At 53.8% G+C, this 24,854-nt stretch overlaps 1 protein-coding gene across 1 annotated transcript in view; it reads right to left on the bottom strand.

Annotated features, from left to right (window-relative positions):
- The window catches only part of FAM135B (family with sequence similarity 135 member B), a 158,321-nt gene extending 133,768 nt beyond the window's left edge, over positions 1–24,553 (bottom strand). The window contains exon 1 of the mRNA XM_037166411.2: positions 24,085–24,553. The gene's annotated coding sequence lies outside the window, so the exon portion shown is untranslated. The remainder of the gene's footprint in view (positions 1–24,084) is intronic.
- Between the last annotated feature and the right edge of the window lie 301 nt (positions 24,554–24,854).

Raw genomic sequence — 24,854 nt, 5'->3', positions numbered from 1 at the left:
GAAAACGTGAGGAAGAGGGTCCAGGAGGAGGAGACCGGACGAGGTCAAGACAGGCCCGTTGGTTGGAAACTCTTTCCGGGACAATAAAACTCATAACTAATAACGGTAATGACAAAACCAGCATTCACTGGGTCTTTAGAAACAGCAAGTTTTACACCACGTCCTTGAGTCCTGTGATCCCATATAGTCTGCTCTGCAATTATACGAGGTCAACCAGCCGGCTATCGTTACAAATGAGGCGGCCGGGGCTCGGCCAGCCAAAACCGCTGCATCCGCTCAGGTCCTCGCCAGGTATCACTCGTCACAGCCACGGGCCCGGCGCTACTAGAGAATTGAACAGAAAGATCCGCACGCACACACACTCACAGTGGAACACCACCCCGCCATAAAAAAGATGAAATGTTGCCATTTGTTCCAATGTGGGTGGTCCCTGAGGGCATTATGCTAAATGAAAAAGTCAGAGAGAGAAAGACAAACACATACCATCTGATTTCACTCGTATGTGAAATATAACAAACAAACCACACAAAGTCACAGACACAGAAAACAGAGGGGAAGAAGGGGTGGGGGCGGAAAGGTGGGGAAGTGGAGGGGCTGTGGTGGGTAAGGGGACAGCTGTACGGTGATGGGCGGGAAGCCGGTGGTCAGCGGAGAGCGCACCGCGCTGTATACACGGACACAGATTCACGAGGCTGCACGCCTCACACTTAACGTGAGGTTGTAAGGCAATGTCACCCCGATGAAAAAGGGAAGAAGGCGGGTGGGCGCCACCCTTGACACCCAGAAGGCTGCAGCCTAGCCTGGGGGACCACCAAGATGGCTAACATATCACTGAGGAGTTAACCAAGGGAACACTGGGGTGGCCGCGGTGCCCGGAGAGGACCCCAGCCCTGGCCCCGGCCCTGGGGTGGGGGTGACACCGCCAAGGTCTGTTACGTCTAGTTCCCAAGGTGGGTCTCATAAAATAGCCCCCCTCTCACATCCAGACCCCCAGAGACAGTCTGTCCAATAGGCGCTGAGCCCCAAGACAGAAGGACAGCACAGGACAGAAGGACAGCCTGCCCCACCTTGGAACAAGAATCCCAGTTGCAGCTCTGAGCCCCCTGGCCTCAAGGACAGCCCCAGACCAGGCCCCTTCCAGTGTCACAGGGACAGTTGGCCTTGGAATTGAGGGTGGGGGTGGTGCTGGGGAAGGAGCGGAGAGGCAGGCTCCCCGGAGCCGCAGTGCGAGTCTGCGATGGAAAACCACAGGATGGAAGGGGTTCGGGTGCTCTGCCGCCCTCCCCACAGAGATTCTCTCGGCCGCGGGGCAGTGGGCCCGCTGCCCAGACACTAGAAAAACCAGTGTCACAGGAAACACTTCCAAACAGCCTGCAACTCCGCACTGAGTGCCGGCCCTGCTCCTCGCCCCACGGCAGGCTCTGGGCCGGGCAGCGGCAACCACAGAAGCTGCCTCTGCCTGCACCTCAGCTTCAGAACGACCTGGGCAAAGAGTAACAGCATTTTCGCAAGTGCTGCACACTTTCAGCAGCTGGAGAAAGCTACACTGTGCTCACTGTTTAAAGAACAATTAATGAGGAAACAGCCACAAGCTGGAATCACAGGCTTGAGGGCAATTATGCAATTAAAAAGATTAGAGACTGGAGTTCTGTTCTGGGAGAGGAAGTGTCAAGTTGAAAACAGGAAGGAAAAGGATACACAGAGGAGGCCGGCTCTCCCGGCACCAGGCAAATATCGGGACGCAGAGCGGGGGAGGGGAGGTTGGAGCTGCACACCCCAAATGTCGCCTGTCGATCCCCCTTGGAGTTCCCTTCCTAATGGAGACTTGGGAGGTGTGCGCCAGCCCTGTACTGAGGTCCTTCAGACACAGTCTCTCCTGTGAACTTCACCTTCCCGGGAGGGTTAGTCCCATCCCCAATTCACAGATGAAGTAAGGGGGCCAATAGGTTGGTGACTTTGTCAGAGGACAACAAGGTAAGGGACAAGAGGAAGAGGAACTCAGGAACAAGAGGAACTCAGTTCACAAGAGGAGCTCAGGGCCGTCCACATCCACAGGCACCTCGTTCTTTCCCTCTGTCCAGCTGCCTCTCTGAACCCCTCTCTCATGCTCAAGGGTCTGTTCTAACCACATCGAATGGAATCTCCATGTCACTCTGCTGAGCCCTGTGCCTCCACCACGCACTGTCCCCTTAAGGAAGCTCCAGGGGCCCAGCGGTGTACACAGCCGACCTCGCTCCTCCCACCCGAGTCTGGCCTGGCCCCTGGGCCCTGCCCAGCCCTCTGGCCACTGCGCCCGTGGGAAGAAAGCCCCACGAGTCCAGGAGAAGACTGGCCCTGCTCTTGACATCTTTTTTCTGGCACCACAACTAAGCCAGGCCATGATGAGCACGCAGCTGCACGGTGACCCAGTTAGAGGGAGTGGGTCAGAATCTCGGCCAGGAGCGAGAAGCAGGTCAGCGCGGGCCGAGCGGGAAGCAAGCCTGATGGGGAGACCAGAAAATGCACAGGTGTGGGCAGTGCGGTAGGAGCTCCTGACTTAGACCGAACTTTCAGGGCTCCCGAAACACAGGGGGCAGAGAACCATGGTAAGTGACATTAGGAGACATCAGCCAGAAACCCCCAGCCTGCGGGAGATGTTATAAGACAACAGGCCTACATTCTCAAGGAGTCAGTGTGCTGGGTGGGGGGTTGGGCAGGGGAGTTTGGGGGCCTGGGCCAGGTCACCCACAGAGCCCTGTAAATGTCAGAGGCGGACGGCACGGTGCAGCTTGCTGGCATGCGGTGAGAGCCGCCTCTCTCTGAGTTGGGACCAAACTCTCTGGCTAAGTGGTGTGTGTGTGTGTGTGTGTGTGTGTGTGTGTGTGTGTGTGTGTGTGTGTGTGAGATTTTTCTTTCTCAATAGCCAACCTATTTAAGTCTTACTCTTTCTTCAAAAAAAAAAATGCCAGGCAGGCTACTTCTAGCACACATGCGTGTGCCCTGTGAGGCCTCAACTGTTCTTCTGTTACCCTTCAAACACCCTGCTTATTTCAGATTTAGGCCTTCGCCCAGCCACTGCCTGTCCAGCACCAACACTCACCTCTGCCCACCTGGCACTCTGTTCGTCTCCCGCAGAACAAGAGCACCCCAGAGATGAAGCACACAGATGCACACGTAACCAGGCATAACGAGGCCCACGTGAGAAAGCCACAGAGCTCCCACGAAAGGCGTCCAGGGAGAACTAACGGAGGGGAGAGATGTCCATGTTCATGGACAGTGAGACTCGACATTGTCTAGACGTCAGTTCTTCTCAACTTGGTCTACAGACTCAACCCCAGTCCGAGTCCCAGTGAGTTCTTTGATGGAGGTTTACAAGCTGATCCTCAGGTGTAAGAGGACAAGCCCAAATACAGACTGGCCCACGTGATATTCTAGAAAAACACAGTTGGAGGACTGGTACTTCCTGACTTCAGGACCTACTACAAAGCTAGAGAGGGTGCGGTTCAGGTGCAGAAATGGACAAGTGGATCGACGGGACAGAACGGGAAACCCAGAAATACATCCACGTAAATAGACTCGACCTACTTTTGACAAAGAGCAGAGGCAATATAATGGAGGAGAGTGAACCTTTCCAGTGAATGGTGCTAGAACTGAACATCCACATGCAAAAATAATAATAATAATAATAATAATAATAAAAGAATCCAGACCCAGTGCTGAACGAACAGGGAAACAGGGAGAAGTGGGTTGACATGCTTACGGTTGGCAGAAGAGGAAAGGCCGAGGATCTAATGTACAGCGTTGGCGACTGCAGGGAATCACCGGCTATGATACACGGCAGTTTCTGGGCATAGACCGTAAGCATTCTCACCGCAAGAAAATACAAGTTAACTGTGTGACTCGATGGGTACGTTAAAATCAGTTCACAATATGTAGGTATATCAAACCATCAGGCTGCCTATTTAACCATTTACATGCTGAACCTTTAAATAAATACAATTGTATTTGTCAATGATTCCTAATAAAGTTGGATAAAATTAAATCAAAATGGATCACGGACTACATGTAACATATAAAATCATGGAACCCTTAGATGATGACACAGGAGAAAATCTAGATGAGCTTGGGTTTGGCAATGACTTTGCAGATCAAACCCAATGGCAGGATCCACAAATGAAAGAACTGAAAAGCTGGACTTCTTTAAAACTAAAAACTTTTGTTAGGCAAAAGTCATTGTCAAAAAAATGAAAACACTAGCCATAGACTGGGAGAAAATATTGGCAACATCTGATAAAGGATTGGTATCCAAAATATACAAAAAATTCTTAAAACTCAGCAATAAAAAACCAAACAACCCAATTCAAAAAGGGGCCAGAGACCTTAACAGACACTCGGCCAAAGAGAACATACGCATGGCAAATGAGTGCGTGAAACCACATCGTCTGTCATCAGGGAAATGCAAACTCAAACCACAGCGAGGTACCACTGCACACCTGTTGGAACGACCCGAAATAAAGAACACTGGCAAGGGTGTGGCGCGACAGGAACCCACACTCCCCTCCAGTGGGGTGCAGCCGCTCTGAGGGACCGTTTGGTGGTTCCGTGCAAAACTAAACGCAGTCTTATCATACGATCCAGTAACTGAGCTCCTTGCTATTCACCCAAAGCAGATGAAAAGTTGTGTCCACACAAAACATGCACAAGGGTGTTTAAAGCAGCTTTATTCATTATCGCCAAAACTTGGAAGCACTCGAGATGTCTTCCAAGCAGGTGATGGATAAATAAACGGGCCCGTCCAACGAATAATTCATTGAGAAGAAGAAACCAGCTACCAAACCGTAAAAGGACATGGAGGAACTTTCACAGCACTAGACACAGTGAAAGAAGTCAACCGGAAAAGGCCACATGCAGTGTCATTCCGACTGCATGACAGAGCTTCCTGGGAAAGACAGAACCACGGAGATGGTCGCAGACTGGCGGCGGCCAGAAATTCGGTGGGAGGGACAATGACCAGGCGGAACCGGAGGATGTTTAGGGCACTGAAAACATTACGTAGGACCCGGTAACAGTGGGTACAAACCCACAGACTGCGCACCAGGAAGAGGAAACCCTAACAGAAACTGTGGACTCCGGGTGACAAGGACGAGTCAGTGCAGATTCTTCTGTTGTCCCAAATGTGCCCCTCTGGTGGGAGGTGCTATTCGGAGGGAGGCTCAGCGTGTGGACCAGAGACATATGGAAATGTGAATCTGAAACTGTTCTAAAGAATAAATCTATTAAAATGTTTGTAAATAAGTGCATAAACTTTGAATTCTGTCCAAAAACAGCTACAAGCAACTTCCTTGAACTATTGGGGAAATACAAATGTGGACCGCCCCTTGCATGGTGCTGTGGGATATTTTTAATTCTCGTCACCGCGATGATACATTGGAGTCACACAGCAGGACACCGCCCCCCACTGAAGCACACTGAAGTATTTTGGTTGTATTGTCTTGAACTCTGCACCTCATGTTCCCACAGCCTAGAAAAGTGCGTGCATTCACATGCAGAGAAAGCAAATATTCCCAAATGCTAACAACTGCGAAATCTAGATCTAGAAAGTGCATAAATGCATCACGCCTTTCTTCAATGTTTCTGTGTGAGTGAACATGTTCATAATAAAATTTTCATTCCACAGCCTCCCTGGGGGATGCATGGGACCTGGCAGGTGTCACGACATGACAGTTTGTATGTAAAAGCGATTTTTGCTTTCGTTACCTGGTAATGGGAGACTGCCACCCCTCTGATGCTGTTTTATTTACGTGTGTCAAGGAGATAAAATGAGAAGAAGAAGTTTATCGTGCCTTTGCCTCCTTAGCTCTCAGCTTTTCACGGTGCATGTCCAGGGACAGAAGGAAGGCTGTACCGTGAACCAGCATGAAATTTTCAGTGCGCTCGTCCCAAACAAGCCGAGGTCATTGCAATCCCACCTTGATTACAGTCTTGCTTCTCTTCCTTTCGCTCCTCCTTTTTCTTTTCGAATAAGGTGTTGAAATTTACATCAGTATTTAACCCATTAAACTCCAGGGACCTCATTGCTGCCGCATCTTTTACTTGCTTCGGACTCAGCCAGACCTAACAACAAAGCCTCCCCTTCAACCCCGAAAGTCAAAATAAACAATATAAAAGTGATAATGCCCTTGAACTGAAAATCAGAATAGTTTCCTCGCGGCAGGAAGAGCGGAGGGAAACAAAGAGCAATCAGATTCCTGGGATTAAGGAACCACATGACAAGGGTGAAGAAGAAACTGTCACAACTGGATGGGGTGGTGGGAGAGGCAGGTATGGGGGGGACAACTTTGCACTTAGGGAAGTGAATGCACAGGGGGACTCTTTACTCCCTGAAGGGGGAACTTGGGCTGCAGGAAAGAGAGTGAGGTGGGGCTTGCTGAGTGCGAGGTGCCTTGAAACGCGCTTCCAGAGAAGTCCAGAGGGTTGCGGGGCTTTCGGAGAGCAATCGAACAAGGTGTAGAGCCGAAAACCAATGGAGAGTAACAGAAGTCGAGGTTAGGCGTCACCTCTGGTCACAGGACCAGAGCCCGTGCCAGAGAGAAACACAGCACTCAGGACGTGAGCGCAGGAACAGAGGTGAGATGGACCACGGGAAGACAAGCTCAGCAATACAGGCAGGAAGAAACCAAGAAAGAGTGGAGTTAGCACACACCAGGGAAGAGAAGCGGTTCATGGAGCGAGGGCCTGGCCAGCGTGGCCACTTGAAGAGCCACCCTCCGAGGACGACAGAGTGAAATGTTTCCCATGAGCTTGGCGATGAGAAGACAGCACAGTGACGAGGACACTAGATGTGGGGCATCGGCAACAGTGAGGGTAGACGACCTTGTTCAAATGGTTGTGAAGGGCAGGAGAGAGAAGGGAGCAGGAGGGGGCACGGAGTGTGTTGTGTATGGTGTGTGTTTGTGCGTGTTTTGTGTGCTCGTGGGTTTCTGCATGTGTGTTGTGTTGTGCATGTGATATGTGTGGTATGTGTGGCGTGTGTACATAGTTGCATGTTGTGTTTCTGTGTTGTGTGTTGCATGTATGGCAGGGGTGGTCTGTGTGTGTGATTGCATGTTGCATGCATGGTACTTATGTGTTGTGTGTTTGTGCAAGTGTTGCGTGTTTTGTGTGTGGTTGTGTGTGATGTGTGTGTTGTGTGTCCTGTGGGGTGTGTATGTATGTGTGTGTGTGTGGCTTCCCCCAGCAGCCAGGACTGCGTGCATGCAGTGAGCCGGCCCCACACTCAGAAAGGCTCGGGCCTGGGTGTAGGTGTGATGCCCGCTCTCTGCCGACCGGTTGGTCAAGGCAGGCACAGTGACTCAGGCCACTGGGGTTCTTCCCTGAAGACAAAGGGAGGAGCCCATTCATTCAGGGTTCATGCGGAATCCTGTGCGTTCAGGACGGAGCACGTGGGGATCAGCACAGCTGTTAATGTGAATGACTACAGTTCAGAGAAATGAGAAGAAACTGAAATGAATTTAATTCTTCTCAATGTGAAACCTTTTCACCTTTTGTTCCACATAAGACTGCGATCATATGATCAGCTTCTCTCATCGCTACTTAGAGACGAATCCAGTCGGACAGTCTGCAACTAAGCACGAATAAGTTCCGACCTCATATCCAGCCGGGCACAACCTACAGGCACCCCGCTGACTCGTCATCACAGAGCAATCCCTGAAAACATCCCAAGTCCCCGCACGTCCTGAGCTCTCTTAGCCCTCCTTTAAGGACCCCCGGTGCCCGGAGGACGCAGCGTGGCATCCCGGTGCGCCTTACACGGCCCTCAGCTGTAAAGCCCCGCCCCTTCCCCCCACGGGCCACACTCGACAGGGAACCATATATACCAGAGAGGTCTAAATCTATACAGCCGTTTCCTTTCTAACTGCTTCCTGAAATGGAACGATGCTCCAGAGTCAAAGCCATTGCTTGAACCAGATTCAGTCTAATGTCTTTTAAAGCAATTTCCCAAAGACTCTGGACACTGAAGGCGGCTATGTGAGCGAATGAGGATAACACAGGGAAAGTCCCGGTGCGCAGCCAGGAGACCGGCCACCGCCGGCACAGTTAAAGACCAACGGCAAAACCAAACGAGGGAAGAGGTGCTCTCGACCAAGCGGTAGTCATTTTTGCATGATTTCTTTTATTCCCTACCAAGAACTGGGGGTCTGGGTGGGGCAGAAGGAGACAGAGAGAGAAAGCACCTTTCTATCCGATTGTGATGGCATCATGTTAATTCCTCCTGAGCATGTGGAAGTGTGCATAAAACCATAAACAGAATGAGCTTCATTGACAGCAGGCCAGCCCCGATGAGGCTTCACTACCAACAGCCTTGGGATAGATGTGCTCAGCACGTTTCACAATGGTCAGTATTTCAGGTCTTAGTTTCCTGCTTTATTTGACCTGATCAGCTTGTCTCGGGCAAAACTGGGCAGAGATTTAGGACCCCTTCTGAGGGTGGCAGAGCCCGTGCCCACTCACCGGGAAGTGAAGTCAGGTCCAGTCCCTCCTTCATGGGGCACAGAGTCGCATTTGCCCTGCAGACAGCAAGGTGGCCCATGTGCCCTGGGCCCTGGACCCTGGGCAGAGGGTGCCGTAGAAGGCAGAGCCCGGAGCAAGGACTCTGAACCCCACCCCAGCCCAGCTCCAGCACAACGGAGGGACCCTGGGCCAGTCAGGCACCCTCCAAGCCTCAGATCCTCTGCTGCAGATGGACCAGCAATGCCGCCTCTCTCACTGGCTCCAGGGACAAACGACCGAAGGTCCAGGGGTGATGCGGACACCAGCACATCCTGGGGACTCCCTACGGCTCCCTGTTTGAATGCGCGTCTTGTTTCTGCACTGGAAAGGTGCCCACTCACGAGGGTCTGGCTGAGGCACTGAAGATGGCCCCGGGGCGTCCCGGCCTCCAATCCTCCGAGTGGCACGTCCTTCACACGCACAGCCGCGAAGCTGGCCTCCTCCTCCCTCATGCAGGTCGTTGTCCGATGTCCTCGGACCAGACACAGCACCCTGACCACGCTGTTAGATCAGCACTTCCTGTACCCTCTGCCGTGTTTTGTCTTGCTACTCTTCTTCCTATTTATTTGCGTTTTCTTTTTAAATTTCTGACTCTCTCCACTAAATCGGAGGGTCTGTGAGAGGGAGGGCTGGTTTGTTCCCTCTCTGTCCCCAGGGTGTTGACTAGTATCCGCCGTTCAAGTGACAAAAACCTGAAGGGAACGCACACGTGTCTCAGAAAGTGAATGAAGCCAACCTGAGAAGCCTGCCTACTGTGTGATCACAACCATGTGACGTTCTGGAGAAGGCCCCACTGTGGAGACGGCCAAGAGGCCAGGGTTGGCAGGGCCTGGGTGAGAGGAACAAAGAGCAGGTGGAGCCCGAGGAAGTTCCGGGCACTGAGCGTGTTACGTGTAACCCTGAAACAGTGGAGGCCATTGTCACACATGCGTCCAAACCCACGGACCGCGCGCCACAGGGGGAACCTGAAGTGAACTGTGGACTTCGGTGATTGGAACGTGCCGGAGTGGGCACGTCAAATGTAACAGACGCCCGCTGGGGAACGGGGTGCTGGCCCTGGCGGAGGCGCGCCTGTGGGGGGCCGGAGACGTAGGAAATCTCTGCACTTTCTGCTCAGCCTCGCTGTGAACCTAGAACTACCGTAAAAATACAGCCTGCTGACAACAAGCACACGAACCCCGGTCTCCCTCCTAGTGTGGGGGTCCCTCCTGGCCCTGGCTAGTCAGTCCGCCACAGAGCCCAGAAATTATTTCCAAATGAAAACTCTGATCCAGCCACCCCGCTACCAGGAACGCCTCCCCGGTGACCCGGAGGCCCACGGCCGAAGCGCTCTGGGCAAAGAACCCGCAAACATCCTTCCCTCCGGCAGGATCAGTCCCACCACTGGGCCAGCCGCCTGGGTCAGGCCTTCTGCGTACGTTTAAGGGCTAAACTACTGCTCCCTCTGTCTCCCGAAGCTGTGGCCTTTATGTCCTCTGCAAAATAGAGACAGACTAAGGGCAGCCCCCGACGAGACAGGCACCCCGCCCCCAGGCGTGTGAGGAACAAGGTGTGAAGCGGCATCCCCGGAGTAGGGCACCCTCCAGATGAAACAGGTAATGCATGGCAGTGCCCCACATCGCGCCCGCTGAAAGAAGTTCAATGAACTTGGGCATTGGGAGGACGATAACAGTGATCACGAAGGTGACAACTGTATCTCCGTATCCTCAGAGCTGCACTTGGCCCAAGGCACCGGCCGCAGCAATGCTTTCTGGGTGGTAAATGAACTGAATTCCAGATCCTTTCTTCTCGGCACTAAATTTTAACGAGCTCTGAGGTCCCAGCCCACAATGGCAGGCATCAAATGGCGGCGTCACTTGGGACCTGCTCTTCCCTCCAGAGTGACCGCTGAAGAGTGTCCCCTGGAGCTCGCCCGCTTAGGCAGGCCCTGTGCCTGCTGCAGAGAGTCTGTTTCTCTGCACGGCGACAGCCCAGGGCAGGGACACCCCGTGGCGGTTCTCAGCAGGACCAACTGTGCAGGCAGGACCGGACTAATAATAAACAAGGCTAAACAACTTGGCTCGCAGCTGGATCTGGCGGCCTGGGGGCCCCTGGGCGCTGAGCGCTGGGTTGACCATTTCATCTTCCTGCCGCCTGTCCCCAGGGCCTCCCTGGGGCCCGGTAAGGGCTGGAGAACAGTGAGTGTCCACTCACAGCTGGTGCTGAGTTTGGAGAGCCTGGCTGGGCGATCAGCTCTCCGCCTGTGCTGGCGGCTCCCAGGGAAACCGGAGCCTCAGCTCAGCTTCTGACCCACCTGGTCTCAATACCTGCGCTGGACTCAGTGGGCTCACCCTAGTTCTGTGGGCTGTGGCCTTCAGGTTGTACAAGGAAGCCCTAACTGAACAATGAAGTGTGATGAACACGCCCTGGACACCGACGGTATGAAAGCCCTGGGGACAAGGATGGGCTACAAAGTAGATTCGATCTTCAAACTGCCCGCAGCCGAATAGGAAAGAAAAACACACAGACGGATCCTTCTACTAAAAGACAGAATGAAATCAAGTACTAGTGAGAGAAATAAAGGGAAAAAAGAGAGGTCCAGAGAAAGAATTAGAGAGAAAGAGAAATTGTTTCCAAGTGGAGGAAAGCTCAGCAGGAGAAAACAGCAGCATTTATGTCTCCATCCCTTTTACATTTTCAACATGGGGAAGCAGCAGGGGACCACGTTCAAGTTCACCCTGTGCTGTGAGCCTGCGGGGGTGCCTCTGCGGGGTAGCCCAGCCCCGGGGAAGGGCTTGGGAACCAGGTGGACCTTGGCTGGAATCTGGGTTTGGAGACTCATCATCTGTGTGGTTTGGGGTTGCTCACCCAGTCTCCCTGCACTTCAGAGGCTGCATTTGTGGAAAGGGACTAGTGTGGATGCTTTCATTTTATTACCTGTCGTAAACGTTTTATCTGTTGTGAAGACTATATAAGAAAGTCCACGCCCAGCGACCAGCTAGGGGAAAGCGTTCGCCTGTTTGTTGAATGAATTGGTAAATATAAGAGCGCTCAAGTGAGTTGTCTGAAGGAGAAAAACACAGAGAAACTATTGCCTGTCATTTCTGGCATCTCCCTACTCCGCCCACCGGAAAAATATAAATTTGGGGAGAGAGGGACCAAGTCTGTGTCAGGCTGCACAGCGCCCCCAGCAGGGAGCACGATGCTCCAGTTTGTACTGGAGGAAATTTCCTTTACACCCGATACGCCAGTCTTTCTCAAGTCGTCTGCTCTGGGTCAGGCATTTTGCTAAGTGCTATGCAGGCAGCTGGCCTGTTATTAAATCGCCCGTCCAACTACAAGAAAAGTGGTCGGGTTCTCCCCATTCTCTAGGTGAGGAAACAGACTCTGAGGAGTTAAGCAAGTTTCCTGAGTCAGAGCTAGTGACCGGGAGAGTGGAATCTTGGCCAGCACTTTCCGAATCTAAATGCTCTCCTCGTTACCTTTAGGTCCCTCGGTTGGCATGTCACTGCTGGGTGATGTGTCGGGGCGGGTATGGGACGCAACACTGACCAGCAGGGCAGGGTCCAGGCAAAGCGCCAACAGCTGCTCCATCCTGTGAAGTAGGCCGGAGCTCGGACTGGGAGCATTCGGAATAGTTGTGGGAGTCCAGCCCTCTGAGGCTTAACTCCATGCTGCCAGCCTGGCTGCGCAGCTTCAAGCCGAGCCAGCCTCCGCTCGCGCTCTTCCACTGAATGACAGCCCCTCCACCTGGTTATATTTAGCCTCCTGCTCTGTCCCATCCAATCCAGGGTCTGCACATGTGCCCTCCTATGGCCACTTCAGGTGCCCATGCTGGAACAACCAGCTGCCAGAACCACAGCCTCACCACGGGACTGAGCATCTGACCATGCAGGGGCCATGGCTGACTTCCCAACGGTGTTGGAATAGCCAGACATTGGCGGGGGGACAAGGTTAGCAAGTGAAGTCCCTGCCCCAGCAGAGCTCAAAATCCACAGGGGAATATGAAATCCATTGGTTCTATGATAGACATGCGTCCGCATGGGCCAGGTGATCGGCACAGGGAATGGGTGGTCGTTCCGTACCAGAGCTCATGCTTAAGGGGTGACAGAGAGATGCAACAGAGATTCTCAGACTGAAGGTGGGAGGACAAATGCCATCTCAGCAGAGGGAGCATGACCGTGGGTTGTGGAGCTGACCCCTACCTCATTCCCAAAGGTAGGGACATGGTACAGAGGGTACGTCCGTGGTGTGGAGAAGGGTAGGGGACAGAGCAACAGGGAGCAGGGAGGTTCAGAGGCATGGCAGAAAGGGTCTCAGAAACCTGCTGGAGAACTGCCTTTCACCCTTGACAGCTGTGGGATTCTGGAGAAAGAGGGCCCTGCCAGGACTGGTCTGATAAGTACGTGACCTACGCGGCCACACGGGGGCCCAATACCGGGCTGAGAGGAGCGCCGAGCTCGGTGCAATGTTCTTTTACCATCTTGATAGAAACACCATTTTCCCTTCCATTTTGCACTGGGCCCGGCATGTTACACAGCTGGTCCCAGGTTCCTTAAAAACAACAGCAGCTCGCAGCTCAGAGTGTTTGCAGCATGCAAGCCGCTGTTCGCATGTCCTCACGCACTGGCTCGTTTGACAGACACCCCAGTGGGCGGGGATAGTGCTATTACCATATTCTGGTGAGAGAACTCATGCCTATGTGGGTTAAGAACCCTGGCAAAGGCCAGTGGTAGAGGCGGGATTTAATCCAGTTAGCTGGCTTGAGAGTTTGTCCTTCTGTCCACTTATACTGGGTCTCTTCATTATGCATTTTCACCATCAAGTAGAATGCCCTGGATAGCCATGCTTTGACAAATACTTTTTTATTCTTTCCACATCCACTGACCAGCCTTCAACCCATCCATCTACCCACCCGCCCACCAAGTCATCCATCCATCCATCCATCCACCTATTCACCCAAAACCCATCCATCTACCTGTTCATCCATGTATCCACTCAGCTTGGTTACATGTGTTTTTACCCTTTTGATATAAATAATACCAGTTCACCTACCCATCCATCCACCCACCCACTTACCCATTCATCCCACAATTCAATAAACTGCATTTTCTTTCAGTTTCCTACAAAACCCATGCCAAGATAGTGCCTGCACTTAGGTGCTTAGATTAATTTTGGTCCAGTGAGACTGTGTTTCAAGCACCATAACCAGAAAGTTGAAAACTACTTCACAGGCCTCCATAACCAGGAACCAAGATCATCTGCAAAGGAGACGTCCAGCCCAATGCACCCGCTTCGTTGCCGTGACTAAGCCTCCAGTCACGGGCGGCTGCCAAGGGCCAGCCAGCCTCAGGTCCACCCTGAAGTGAGATGCATCTCCAAGTAACACATTGATTTTAAGTTACATCTACGTAATGTATTACACTAACATCCCAGAAGTTGGACACACACATGACTCACTGGAGTTTGCGTAAATGTACCCAGGGAGATGCTCCACTAAACCATACAAACGAAGAAGAAAAGACAGGTCTGGAATAGTAGGAAATGCGTTTTCTTGCATTTGGGTTCAAGGTAGTCAATAAAGTATGAAGCAGAAAGGCTTCAAACACCTAAAATGTTGATTATTTCCCTGAACGAGGATGGAGCACACAGACTGGGCCCACCCGAGCAGGCTCCTAAATCCATGCGGCGTCTTTCCCGCGTATTTCAGGACCAGTGACGCAGGAGGCAGACCTTGGCGGAAGGGTGGGCAGTGCTCCCCTTTCCACCCCTTTCCCATCTCAAGTCAAAGCGCACTCACTCCCCAGATGGACACACCGCTGGGTGGTTAAAAGCCACCTACTTTTGACTGGTTAGTTTTTGAGTTTTGTTTAGCTTTTACAACAGATGGCTGAAGTCAAAACGCCCTTTGGCAGGGCCGCCTACAGGGAGGCCAAGAAGAACTACGTGTCCAAACCAGACGGATTTGGGGTCGGTCAGCTTTGACCTTCCACCCTTGCTGGCTTTGGGACCGTGACCAAGTCATTTCCCCTCTCTGGGCCTCGGTCCCCTCAGCTTTCCATAGGGCTCACAGGAGCCCTGCATGAAGAATGAGCAAAACTAGCATCAGAGAAAGTACTACGGCCACTATCACATAGTAGGTGCTTAGAAAGAGCCCCCCTCATCTGCACAATGCCACGGAGTTCAGCCCCAACTGGCCACTTAGAGGATTTCTGACCTCTTTTTGTTTCCAGCGCTCACATGCTTTTGAAGGAAATCTCATTCTATTATCAGAAGCAATTACATTAATATTCATTTTATTCTCCCAAAAGGCAAACACAGGCTGGCACATTAAAATACCGAGCTTGCTATTCTACCTTGAGCACAAGATTCCGATGATAGTCTTATCTTTAAATATTTCCTTTAAACAAACTAAAAAAAAAGGCAATTTAATCTCAGTGCATTTTATATTCTGATTTTAAATCAATAAGATTCCACAACCCCCCGGGTCCCGCCATCTCCTCTCTTCCCACTTCCCCCAGGGACACCTCAGCTATGACTGTGCACCCAGAAATGAACTTTCCAGAAAACTTGTATCAAATCCTTAAAATGGCAAGTACTTTTCTATTTAACTGTGGCCATTTCTGATGTAACTTCTTTTAGAACTACTCCCTGCCTCGCTTCAGCCGAGTTCACAGACTGTCATTTAGATTTTCCTGATGAGAAGTCACTGTCACATGTGAGAGCAAGTTAGTGTTTAGAGTTGTCGTGCCTCAGCACCCCCATGAGTCCTCCGGGACAGACATCTCCAACGTCCCTGCACCCACGACCACGGCGTTTGAGCAGGAAGGGCCCCTGGTCCACCCCGTGGGGACCATCCAAGGAGGAGTCTCATCCAACTCGCTTAGTTCTCACAGCAGAATGAAAGCCTCACCAGCCTCTTAGCCAACGAATGCAGGTTAGTCTTTAATCAGAATAAACACCGATTCACCAACTACCAGGGGCCGAGTATTACAATGGACTTTATCGATTTGATTTTTTTTTTTTCATTAGATTATCACTGAAACTCCCTAATGGGTTGCCCATTACAACGGTCTCAGAGTTACAGAAACTAAGGTTGGGACAGGAAAAGTGCCATACGATGACCTAGGGAGAAAGCAGGGTGATGTCTGGGTTACGGGGAAGAGGGCCACACAGACTGGAGCCAGGAGGGGGTCCCCAAAAGAGGAGCCAGTGCAGATGGGGGCGAGCTCCCCGGCCAGAGCCTTCCCCGGGAGCACAGAATGACCACTCCAGGGAGACGCGGCGCACAAGCTGGGAGAGGAGCCGTGGTCCACAGGGGGCAGGGAGGAGTGTGACGTGTGAGTGAAGATCCTCGTACATCACTCTTGGTGCAAATATACACGCAGCTGTGTGGAGTGAGGAACAGCTGGCCCAGCTGAGGCGGGTCTGGCCCAGGCGCCGCAGGGTCACTGAGCTAAACTCAGAAGGCCTCCAAGACAAGGGCGGGCCCTGTGGGGGGAGGAAAACCAAGACCCAGGTGCCAGCATGAGCACCGATGAGCAGTAGTTTGCTATCGGTGACAGGACAACAAGAGGCCAGTGTGGGACAGGCCAGGCTGGTGGGTACCACCGCGGCTGGCACCCCACTGCCACCGACCGATGGTGCTTTAAGAGACAAGCCAGAGGAGGTGTGGCCAAATCGAGATGGGAATCGGCAGTAGGGCCCCTTGGGTTCCAAGTGTGGAGAAGCTTGGGGCGACCTCTGCACAGTATCATCTTTGTGACTCGCTGGGGGCGTAGACATTCAGAGCATGGCATGCCCAAATGTCATAGCCCCAAGGAAGCAGCTGTGGGGAAACTCATTCATCTTAAAGGGAGACTAGGGGGCCCAGATGGAAAAACCAATGAAAATGCGGTGGACAGGACTGGCGTCCAGCCCGGAACGGCACTGCCCACACAGGGCCGGTGTGCCGTCACTCTGCTGTGTCACTCTGCTGCTGTGTTGGCTGGTGAGCCATCATCGCTCTGGTCTCCCCCAAATCTTCCTCAACTGAACGGAGCTGCCCTTCCCAGAAATGCCTGGGTGGGCCTGCCTCTGAGATTCAGGTTCAGAGCCATGAACTTGCCTCAGGGCAGAGAACACGTGAGGGGCCTTGTACACCAGGCCCCTGGCAAGGTCAGGCTGGGACCATGTGAGGCCGCACCCCTGGCCATTCCCATCTTCTCCCTGTGCTCTCTGCCTTCCCCGGCTGCTCTGAGACCCTCACGGAGAGCAGCAGCCCCTCGGCCACTCACACAGGGGCCCCTTCAGGGTCCACATCTCAGGACGGAAGACGCAGCCCTCCCTCTCAGGACCACAGATGGGCAGGACCACTCCACGGAGGCCAGGCACCCCTCCGGTCACTCGGCCAATGAAGGTCAAATGAGGGTGACCTACCAACCTGATATGCCCAGGTGAGGGGCTTCCCTGCATGCTAGACTTTCAGTTTTCTAACTAGAATAGTGCCCCCCCAAAAAAAATGTTGGCCACTCCACCCAGAACTGGGATTCAATCCCAGGTTGGTTTCTGTCTAGACGGTGCTCTTTCATTTCCACGAGAGGTGCCTTGTGTATTCTGCACAACTGCTACTTTGGGCTCCACCAGAGGCCGCGCTGCCCAGTGGGGGCCAGCGGGTGGGGGGGGGGCTGCGGGCTGTGTGCACCCCACTCCGAGAACAGGCATTCTGAGGCAGGGGCCAGGAGAGGCCTTCGTGGGATCCGGAACACCCTCTGATAATGTTTTTGTTTGTTTTTTAAGAATGACTGTAGATCTCATTAGATGCTTCAAGGGATCCTTGAAATAATCAAGGTGAAGAATAACTGCCCAAAACATTGTTGTTATCTCTGGATTAAACAGAACAGCAGGGCGCTGCACTTACGTGTCCTGCTTATGGCCCTGAGCCGAGCTGTTTCCCAGCAAAAATCCAAACACCCTTTTCTGCATTCGCCAGAGCTCAGCAGGTAGGAGCCAGCCACTGCATTCCTCAGGCTGTCCCCAGCCTCGTCCCCAGAGGGAAATGTCCCTTTCATTTAATTGAAAGACATTTGTCAGGGTTGGCTGGAAAGAGAGGACGGACAGACTGTTCCGGGAGAAGGTGCACAGCGGCCAAGGCCTCAGTGCGTCTGTCCCTGAGCTGAAATCCTCCCTTCTGACCAGGAAGGAGCTCCCGGTGCACTGGCACGGGCCTCTGCTTATTTAATTAATTGGCATCCTGTGCCCCGTTACTGGAGATCTCTGGCATTACTTCTGCCATACGTACTTTGAGAAGAACTATTTGCACGCTCACGGAGGGCAGGGGCTGCTCCAAGTGTTGGGTGCAGCTGTAAACCGAGCAAAGACCCTGCACCAGGAGAGCCCTGCATCGGCCCACAGAGGAGACAACCGATAAAACAGGAAACGAGCGCTCCGTCATAACGTTCAGACACGAATGTGGCGAAGAACGCGGCAAAGCAGACGCGAGCAGGCTCTGTGGCTGGGGGCTGGAGGGAGCTCCCGGGAGGCCTCTAGGAAGAGGAGACCTAACAGGGGGATGGAGGGAGGGAGCCTGGAAACACCGGGGCAGCTCATCCTGCCCAAAGGTGTAGAGACAAGCGAAAAGACCTCAAGGCAAGAGTGAGGTACAAGGTGTGAGCTTTTGGTTGGTTTGGTTTTGTTTTGTTTGGGAGAGGCAGTGACAAAGGGTGTGTGAGGCTGAAGGACCTTCCGCACTCTCACTCTGCACCCCTCCCTTGGGGGGTCAGGTCTCCTCCACACTCTCAGTGAGCAGCTACGCGCTCGCTTAGGTTTCCTAAGTCCACAGGTCCAGCCAAGAACACTCTTCTGAGCTTGACCGGTATCTCTAATTCCCTAAAATGCACGCAGATGTCCTCCATGAGCTAAAGCTCTTCTTATGCAAAACAGGATTCATCATTTTCCCCTTGAAATCTGTTCTGTCCATGTCCCCAGGTCAATGAACATGAACAAGGACAATCCATCAGATCAAGTCGCCAAACTCAGAGGCATCCTTGGTCCCTCCTTGTTTCTAGATGCTGGATGTTGAGTCATCCAGTCCTTCCCAACACTCCGCTGCCTTCGTAGTCCCCAGGTGTGTTCTGTCGTCTTCATCCCCATCACCTTCGCCTCGGCTGGGGCCGCCACCACCTCCGTCCACCTGTACTTCCTGCAGCAGCCTCCCCCCAGGTCTCCCTGCCTCTCCTCTCACTTCCCCCCAAGGGACTCCAGTCTCCAAGCTGCCACCAGGAGCCAAAACGCCTATCTGGACCCATCACTTCCCAGTTTGAGATCCTTCCACCGGTGGACAAAGCTGGAGGCATCACACTCCCCGGCATTGAATTACACTACAAAGATACGGTCATCAAAGGAGTGTGGTACCAACACGGGAACAGACACAGAGACCAGTGCAGTGGAAGAGAGAGCCCAGGAATAAACGCATGCACGTTCGGTCAACCGATCTTTAGCAAAGGTGCCAAAGCTATGCAATGAAGAGAAGACAGTCTCTTCAATAAACAGTGTTGGAAATAATGGGTGTCCACATGCAACAGAGTAAAATGGAACCATTAGCTTAACTCACAGACGGAAATCCACTCACAATGGATTAAAGGCTTAAACACAAGACCTGAAGCTGAAAAACTAGGAAAACGGGGAAATATCCCTTGCCCTCACCTTGGTGATGATTTTTTTATATAACACCAAAAGCACAGGAAACAAAAACAAACAAACAAATGCCACTACATCAAGCTAAGAAGCTTCTGCACAGTAAAGAAAGCAAGCAACAGGGTGAAAAGGCACCTATGAAATGGGAGGGAGGATTTGCAAACCATACATCCGATAAGGGGGTTAATGTCCAAAATGTGTAAGCAACAGACAACTCCACCCGAGTAAAAACAACCCAGCTGAAAAACAGCCAGTCTGTGGTCAGACACGTCTCCAACGCGAACATGCGAACAGCCACCGCTGCCAGGAAGGGTGCTCAAGCATCGCCAACCACCAGGGAGACGCCAAATCACATTGGGATAGCACGTCACACCTGTCAGGATGCTTAGTGTTTAATTATCTTTTAAGTAAAAAAAAATATCGATGAAGATGTGGAAGACAGGCTCTCTAGTCCATTGTTGATCGAGGTACAAATTGGTGCAGTCGTCACGGAAAACAGGATGAAGGTTTCTCAAAAATTGAAAATACAGCTGCCGTGTAACTCCTCAATCCTACTTCTGGGTACTTATCCGAAGGAACTGAAATCCGATCTCACAGAGACCAAATTCCTCACAGAGACGCCTTTGCGTAGCAACCATCTCAACAGCCGAGACATGGCCACAGCCCAGTGTCCCTCAGCAGGCAAGTGGACTAAAGCTCGGTCTGCACACATGGTGGAATGTCACTCCGTCTTAAGAGGTCCTGCCATTTGTGACAATGGGGAAAATGGGCCTGTTCACCATTGACTCTCAGTGTCTGGCAAGACCCTGAGTGTCTTGAGTGACGCACCGCAGGGTGCTGGCTCAGAGTCCCCGCCAGGGCACACCACTGCGCCTCCCAGGCCCCCCAGGCGGAGGGCCCAGGAAGAGCCCTGGGCCCTGGTGCCAGTTTCCACGGCGATGCTGAGACACCCCTCCGAGTCGCTCCTGGGATCCGCGCAGCCACCTCAGAATGACTTCCGACTGAGCAGAGACTCTCGATGAGGTGGGGCAGCCAGCGTCTGGGAAGCCCAGTGAACACTCAAGATGGCCATGAACTCCCTCCCGCTCTCTCGGGGAAGGTCAGGCTTCACCCCTCCAGTGTCCTGTGATCTGAATGAAGGTGATCTTGCAGGACGAGTAAAGCAGTGGGCCAGGGGGTCAGGTGAGCACAGCGCCAGGACAAACAGAGATGGCACGGAGTGGTCAACACCCCACCACATCCCTGAGTCTTTGGCCGAATATGCTGGCCCTACAGACTGCGGACAGTTCCAAAAAGAACAGAAATTTGGGGGTAGAGCTGTGGGCCTCTGGCGCATCCAAGCGCAGAGTGTGGACCAGAGATGAGCCCAAGAGAACCTGAGGGCTGCAGATGGGACCCCAGTGAGGAGCGAAGCGGACGGGTGTGTGGACACACAGAACAGTGGGGCCACCAGGGGCCGCTGACACCATCCCGGACGGGGATGGGTGAAGAAACTGCGGACCAGAAAGGTGAGGAGGCCAGGGCAGCAGGCCTGCGAGCAGCGGTGTCGGAGCTTGTGGGGGCACTCAGTTCCCGGAGCGAAATCTTTAGCTTCTTGTGCTCCCCGTGGTATCTCTCGGAAGGGGCTGTTTTTTGGTAGGGGGTCTACTGCTCCCTTCTTAGTTCTCTCTCTCTTTCTCTCAGAGGGAGATAAAACAAAGGGAGAAAGTGCATTCGGGGTCTTTCAAAAACTTCTGGAGTCTATTACTGGCCACTATATCTAATTTATAATTTGGAATTCACACATGTCATGTGCTCAGTGCCAGCCAGGGCACTTTTCCTAATGTGCCTCTTCCCAGCCCACCTCGAAAGGTCATTGTCATGGAGTCCAGATGAGGCAGGTGGCCGCCGAGCGGGCAGAACGACTGGCTGAAGCCCACGCCGAGCCGGGAAGCGGAGAACCCAGCATCCACCGCCCGTCCTGTCTGCTGCTGCTGCGTTCATCAGACAGGGAGAGTTTGCTCACTTTTTTAGGACAAAAAAAAAAACAACAAGAAAAGTAAATAATTTATTGGCTAGAGTATTTTGCAGTGTGTGAAATTCCTTGTACTGCCTCTCCAGCCCTTGGCCTCTCTGGGCGACGGTGTTACCAGCCGCATGTCACAAACGAGGAAACCGAGGGACACGAAAATCCAGTGTCCGACGCCCAGGCCCCCTCGGAGCCAGGACCCGAGCCGAGGCTTTCTTAGTCCACCTGATGTGCTTTTCCATTGCACTGGGCTGAACTCAAGGAATGGAGGGCAGGGACGTGCATTTTAAAGTTTAAAATCTTCCATCAGATGCTTGCAGCAAATGTTAGACGAAGGCCATTCCACACTGGATTACAGTTATTCCAAAGTACCCACTTGAGGGAAAGTGAGCATTTGAAGGCAACACATGCATTTTTGTTTTCCTTCCTCTGCTTCAGTGGGCTGGTCCTAACTGTGCAACTGGCCCCGAGACCACCCTCCGGGCCTGCTGGGCCTTCCGAGACCGGGGCGGCACTGGACCAGCCCTGTGCATGCCTGGCCTTGCGCGGGTGGGCATGCGCCGGCTGCTGGGGCCACAGCCACGGAGGAATGGCGGTGTTCCTGTCCTCGGGACGTAGGAACTCTAGAGAGGGGACAGGCCTGGGTGCGAGCAATGTCAACACAACCCAGCACAAGCTGTCACAGAGCAGGTCCGTACAGCTCTGGGAGCAGAGGGGAGAGAAGCAGGAAGGCTTCCCGGAGGAAGGGACATGTGAATTTGGTTCGTGAAGGGAAATGAGAGTTGGTCATTGTGGGGAGAGACTGACATGACAAGAGCAGGGTATGAAAGGTCAGGAGACACTGTCACCTAGTCCTGGCTCCATCCAAAATCGAGGTCCCCTTGGTGATCCCGTCAAGCCGTACGCATTCGGTCCAACCGGGCCAACACCCAGTAAACATCTGGCGTTACAGAGTGAGTTGTAGGAACGTGAATCCTGCCCACAAGGAGCTCACGGTGTGTCCTGGGTCCGGCCCCGCCCACACTGCAGTGAGCCCCAGGGTGTGCGGCTCCTGCGGACACCATCCAGTGCTTAGCCCAGCCCCGGCCTAGCAGACCCCGAGTTCCCGACTGGATGAGGACTGCGTTTGATGGCAAAGCCCTTGACCTTCACCATTTGTAAATAAGGGTGATGACACACTGTGTTCCCCTGACAGAGACCCCTTTCCACTTCCCTGCGTGGACCCTGGACCCAGCACAGTGTTCCCACTGCGAGTCTCTGGCCAGGGTTCCTACTCCCTCTTCCTAGCTGAGGTCTGTGTATCTGAGGAACAGAGTTTCTTCAAAAAGAAGGATGACCCCTCTTCTCTGCAGGGCATGTTAGGTTTTGAAAAGCCCTTCCCCATCCATCACCCCACCCACTAGACTGTCACTCGAGCAGGCAAGCTGCCAGTGTCATTAGTGTCCCCATTCTACAGATGAGAAAAAGGAGTCTCCAGGAGGAGGAGAAGCTCAAGGTCACACGGCAGTTGTGGGATGAGACCAGAACTCAAATCTGTGCTTTCTCATCCTTTCTCTGAACCTTCCCATCTGACTGAACACAGTCCTGTCTCCTCATTACGACACGATTCCCAGCTGAAATGCTGGTCAGCTCACATGCCCGCCGGCTACAGCATAAATTAAAAGCCCAATTAAAGAACATGGCCCTTTAACTGGGACTTACCACCGTCCCCAGAGGCCAGGGTACAAAGAGAGAGCCCTGTGGAAATCAATAGCTGCCCCTCCTGGAAACCACCCAGAGACCCACTTACCCACAGGCAATAGCCTTGAGACCCAAATTCTTCACCTAATTTGACCTCCCTTCTCCATCATCTTCTGGGGCCCTGGCCCCCGCTGGGCTGGGCTGGGTCTGGGACCAGCCCTTGGCCCCTGGCTCTGGCCTGCAGCCCAGGCTAACAGTCCATCCCTCTACGCGGACAGCCCAGGTGCCTCTCAGTGCCGACACATCTCTTAATGTCAAGAGCATCACAACGCGATGGAAAGCACACCTCCCTAGTTCAGCCAGAGAACCGAAGCAGCGGTCTCCAGCTCTCTGAAAGTGGAATAGTTTGCTAATGGCCGGAGACCTGGGGGTGGCCGAGGAGATGAGGGGTGTCATTATAGCCCATGGGGTCTTGTTTTGCTGCCAACAGCATGGGTGGGGGGGCACCAGAAACAAGGTGAGGAGAAAGGGAGGGGGCGTGCTGAAGGCTACTTTATAATGTTATTCCATTCTCACCCATCCCTCCAGCCAACGGCAGCAACAACATAAACACCAGGGGTACCCCTGAGTCCCAAAATGGCAATAGTTCCCACTTTCCTGGTCTAAACAGCCCCCCAGTGGCCGGGTTTGAGGCTGACTGGACAGACCACGGGCTGCTGTGAGCTCCGGCCCCAGCCCGTGTCATAGCTGAGCTGCAGTAACCACCCCCTCCTGTCCCCAGCTAAGTCACAGCAAGAACGGGTCTCTGGGTCAACCTGGATCACAGAGAATCGGGGCCACTGCCCCCTCTGCCCCCACCTACTCTTCTCCCAAACGTGAAGCAGGTTCAAAGGCTGGTAGAACCCGCTTGCCCAGGGTCTGGACCGGCTCCCTCAGCCTCCACCGGGGACTTTGGTGGGGACCACCTCATTAACCCCAGGCCTCCCACCTATGGCATCAGATCCTCCCCCCCCCCTTCGCCCTCTCAAGCCCTGTCCAGATGTGGCCCGGCACCAAAGGACAGAGAGGTTGGGGGGACCCAAGGGGACAAACCACATTTCGCGGCGGAATCCCTGTTAAGTAATAGAAAGCCATCCAACTAGCAGCTAGGCTTCCAGAAACGTCACTGCCAGCGAGGAGTTTTGCAGCTGCCCACCCCGAGTGCTCTCTCCTACCTGTCTCCCACCGCAGGGCTCCCCTCTGTAACCTCCTGGGCCACCGCTCCGGGGTCCCTCTTGCTCCTCTTGTCACCTTCGACAGCCGCCAACACTCGCAGCTGCGGTGGGTGGCCCGCGGAGTCCCGGGCACCTGTGAGCTGGGTCTCAGGTCCCCTGGCGGCGAGGCTGCCTGGAGGGGGAGCGAGAGGATGCTGCCCTCGCCTCGGCCGCCGCCGTGGTGCTGATGCCGTTGCTATGGTTATGGAACTCCGCAGCTGCCCCCTCTCGGCGCAACAGCTGCCCGGCCGCGGCCTCCGGGCAGCCCGGGCCAACCCGCCCGGAGGCAGCACAGCGGATGCGGGGACGGTATCGGAGTCGCCGGCACCACTGCCAAATAGAAACTGCTTGTGTCTGCGCTAGAGACTGCCTGCGGGCTCTGCTCACCTCGGCGCCCTTGCTCGTCTCCTTCCCCCGCCGGGACGCGCCAGACCCCGGCAAAGCGCGCAGCGCGCCCTCGCGGCCTGGAGAGCGCGCCCCACCGCCACCGCTGCCGCCGCCGCCCGGTCCCCAGCTCGCGCGCCGCCGGCGCTGCGCGTGTGCCCGCAGGCCGCCCCGCGGCCAAACCCCGCCCGCGCGCCCGCTCGGCCTGTGCGGGGCGCCAGCGGCCGGCCCGACGCCCACGCGCCCCGCTGGCCCGCCGAGCCCCGAGCATGCTCAGTCTCTGCGTGGGGGTCGGGAGTTGCCCGCCTGAATTAGGGGACTAGGTGCAGCCAGATGTAAAAGGTCCT

Source organism: Artibeus jamaicensis, unplaced genomic scaffold (assembly GCF_021234435.1).
Source record: "Artibeus jamaicensis isolate MK-2021 breed Jamaican fruit bat unplaced genomic scaffold, CSHL_Jam_final scaffold_916, whole genome shotgun sequence".
In the NCBI taxonomy this organism is placed as follows: Eukaryota; Metazoa; Chordata; class Mammalia; order Chiroptera; family Phyllostomidae; genus Artibeus; species Artibeus jamaicensis.
The sequence above is the reverse complement of the archived record's forward strand: the minus strand, read 5'-3'. Positions and strand labels throughout refer to the sequence as shown.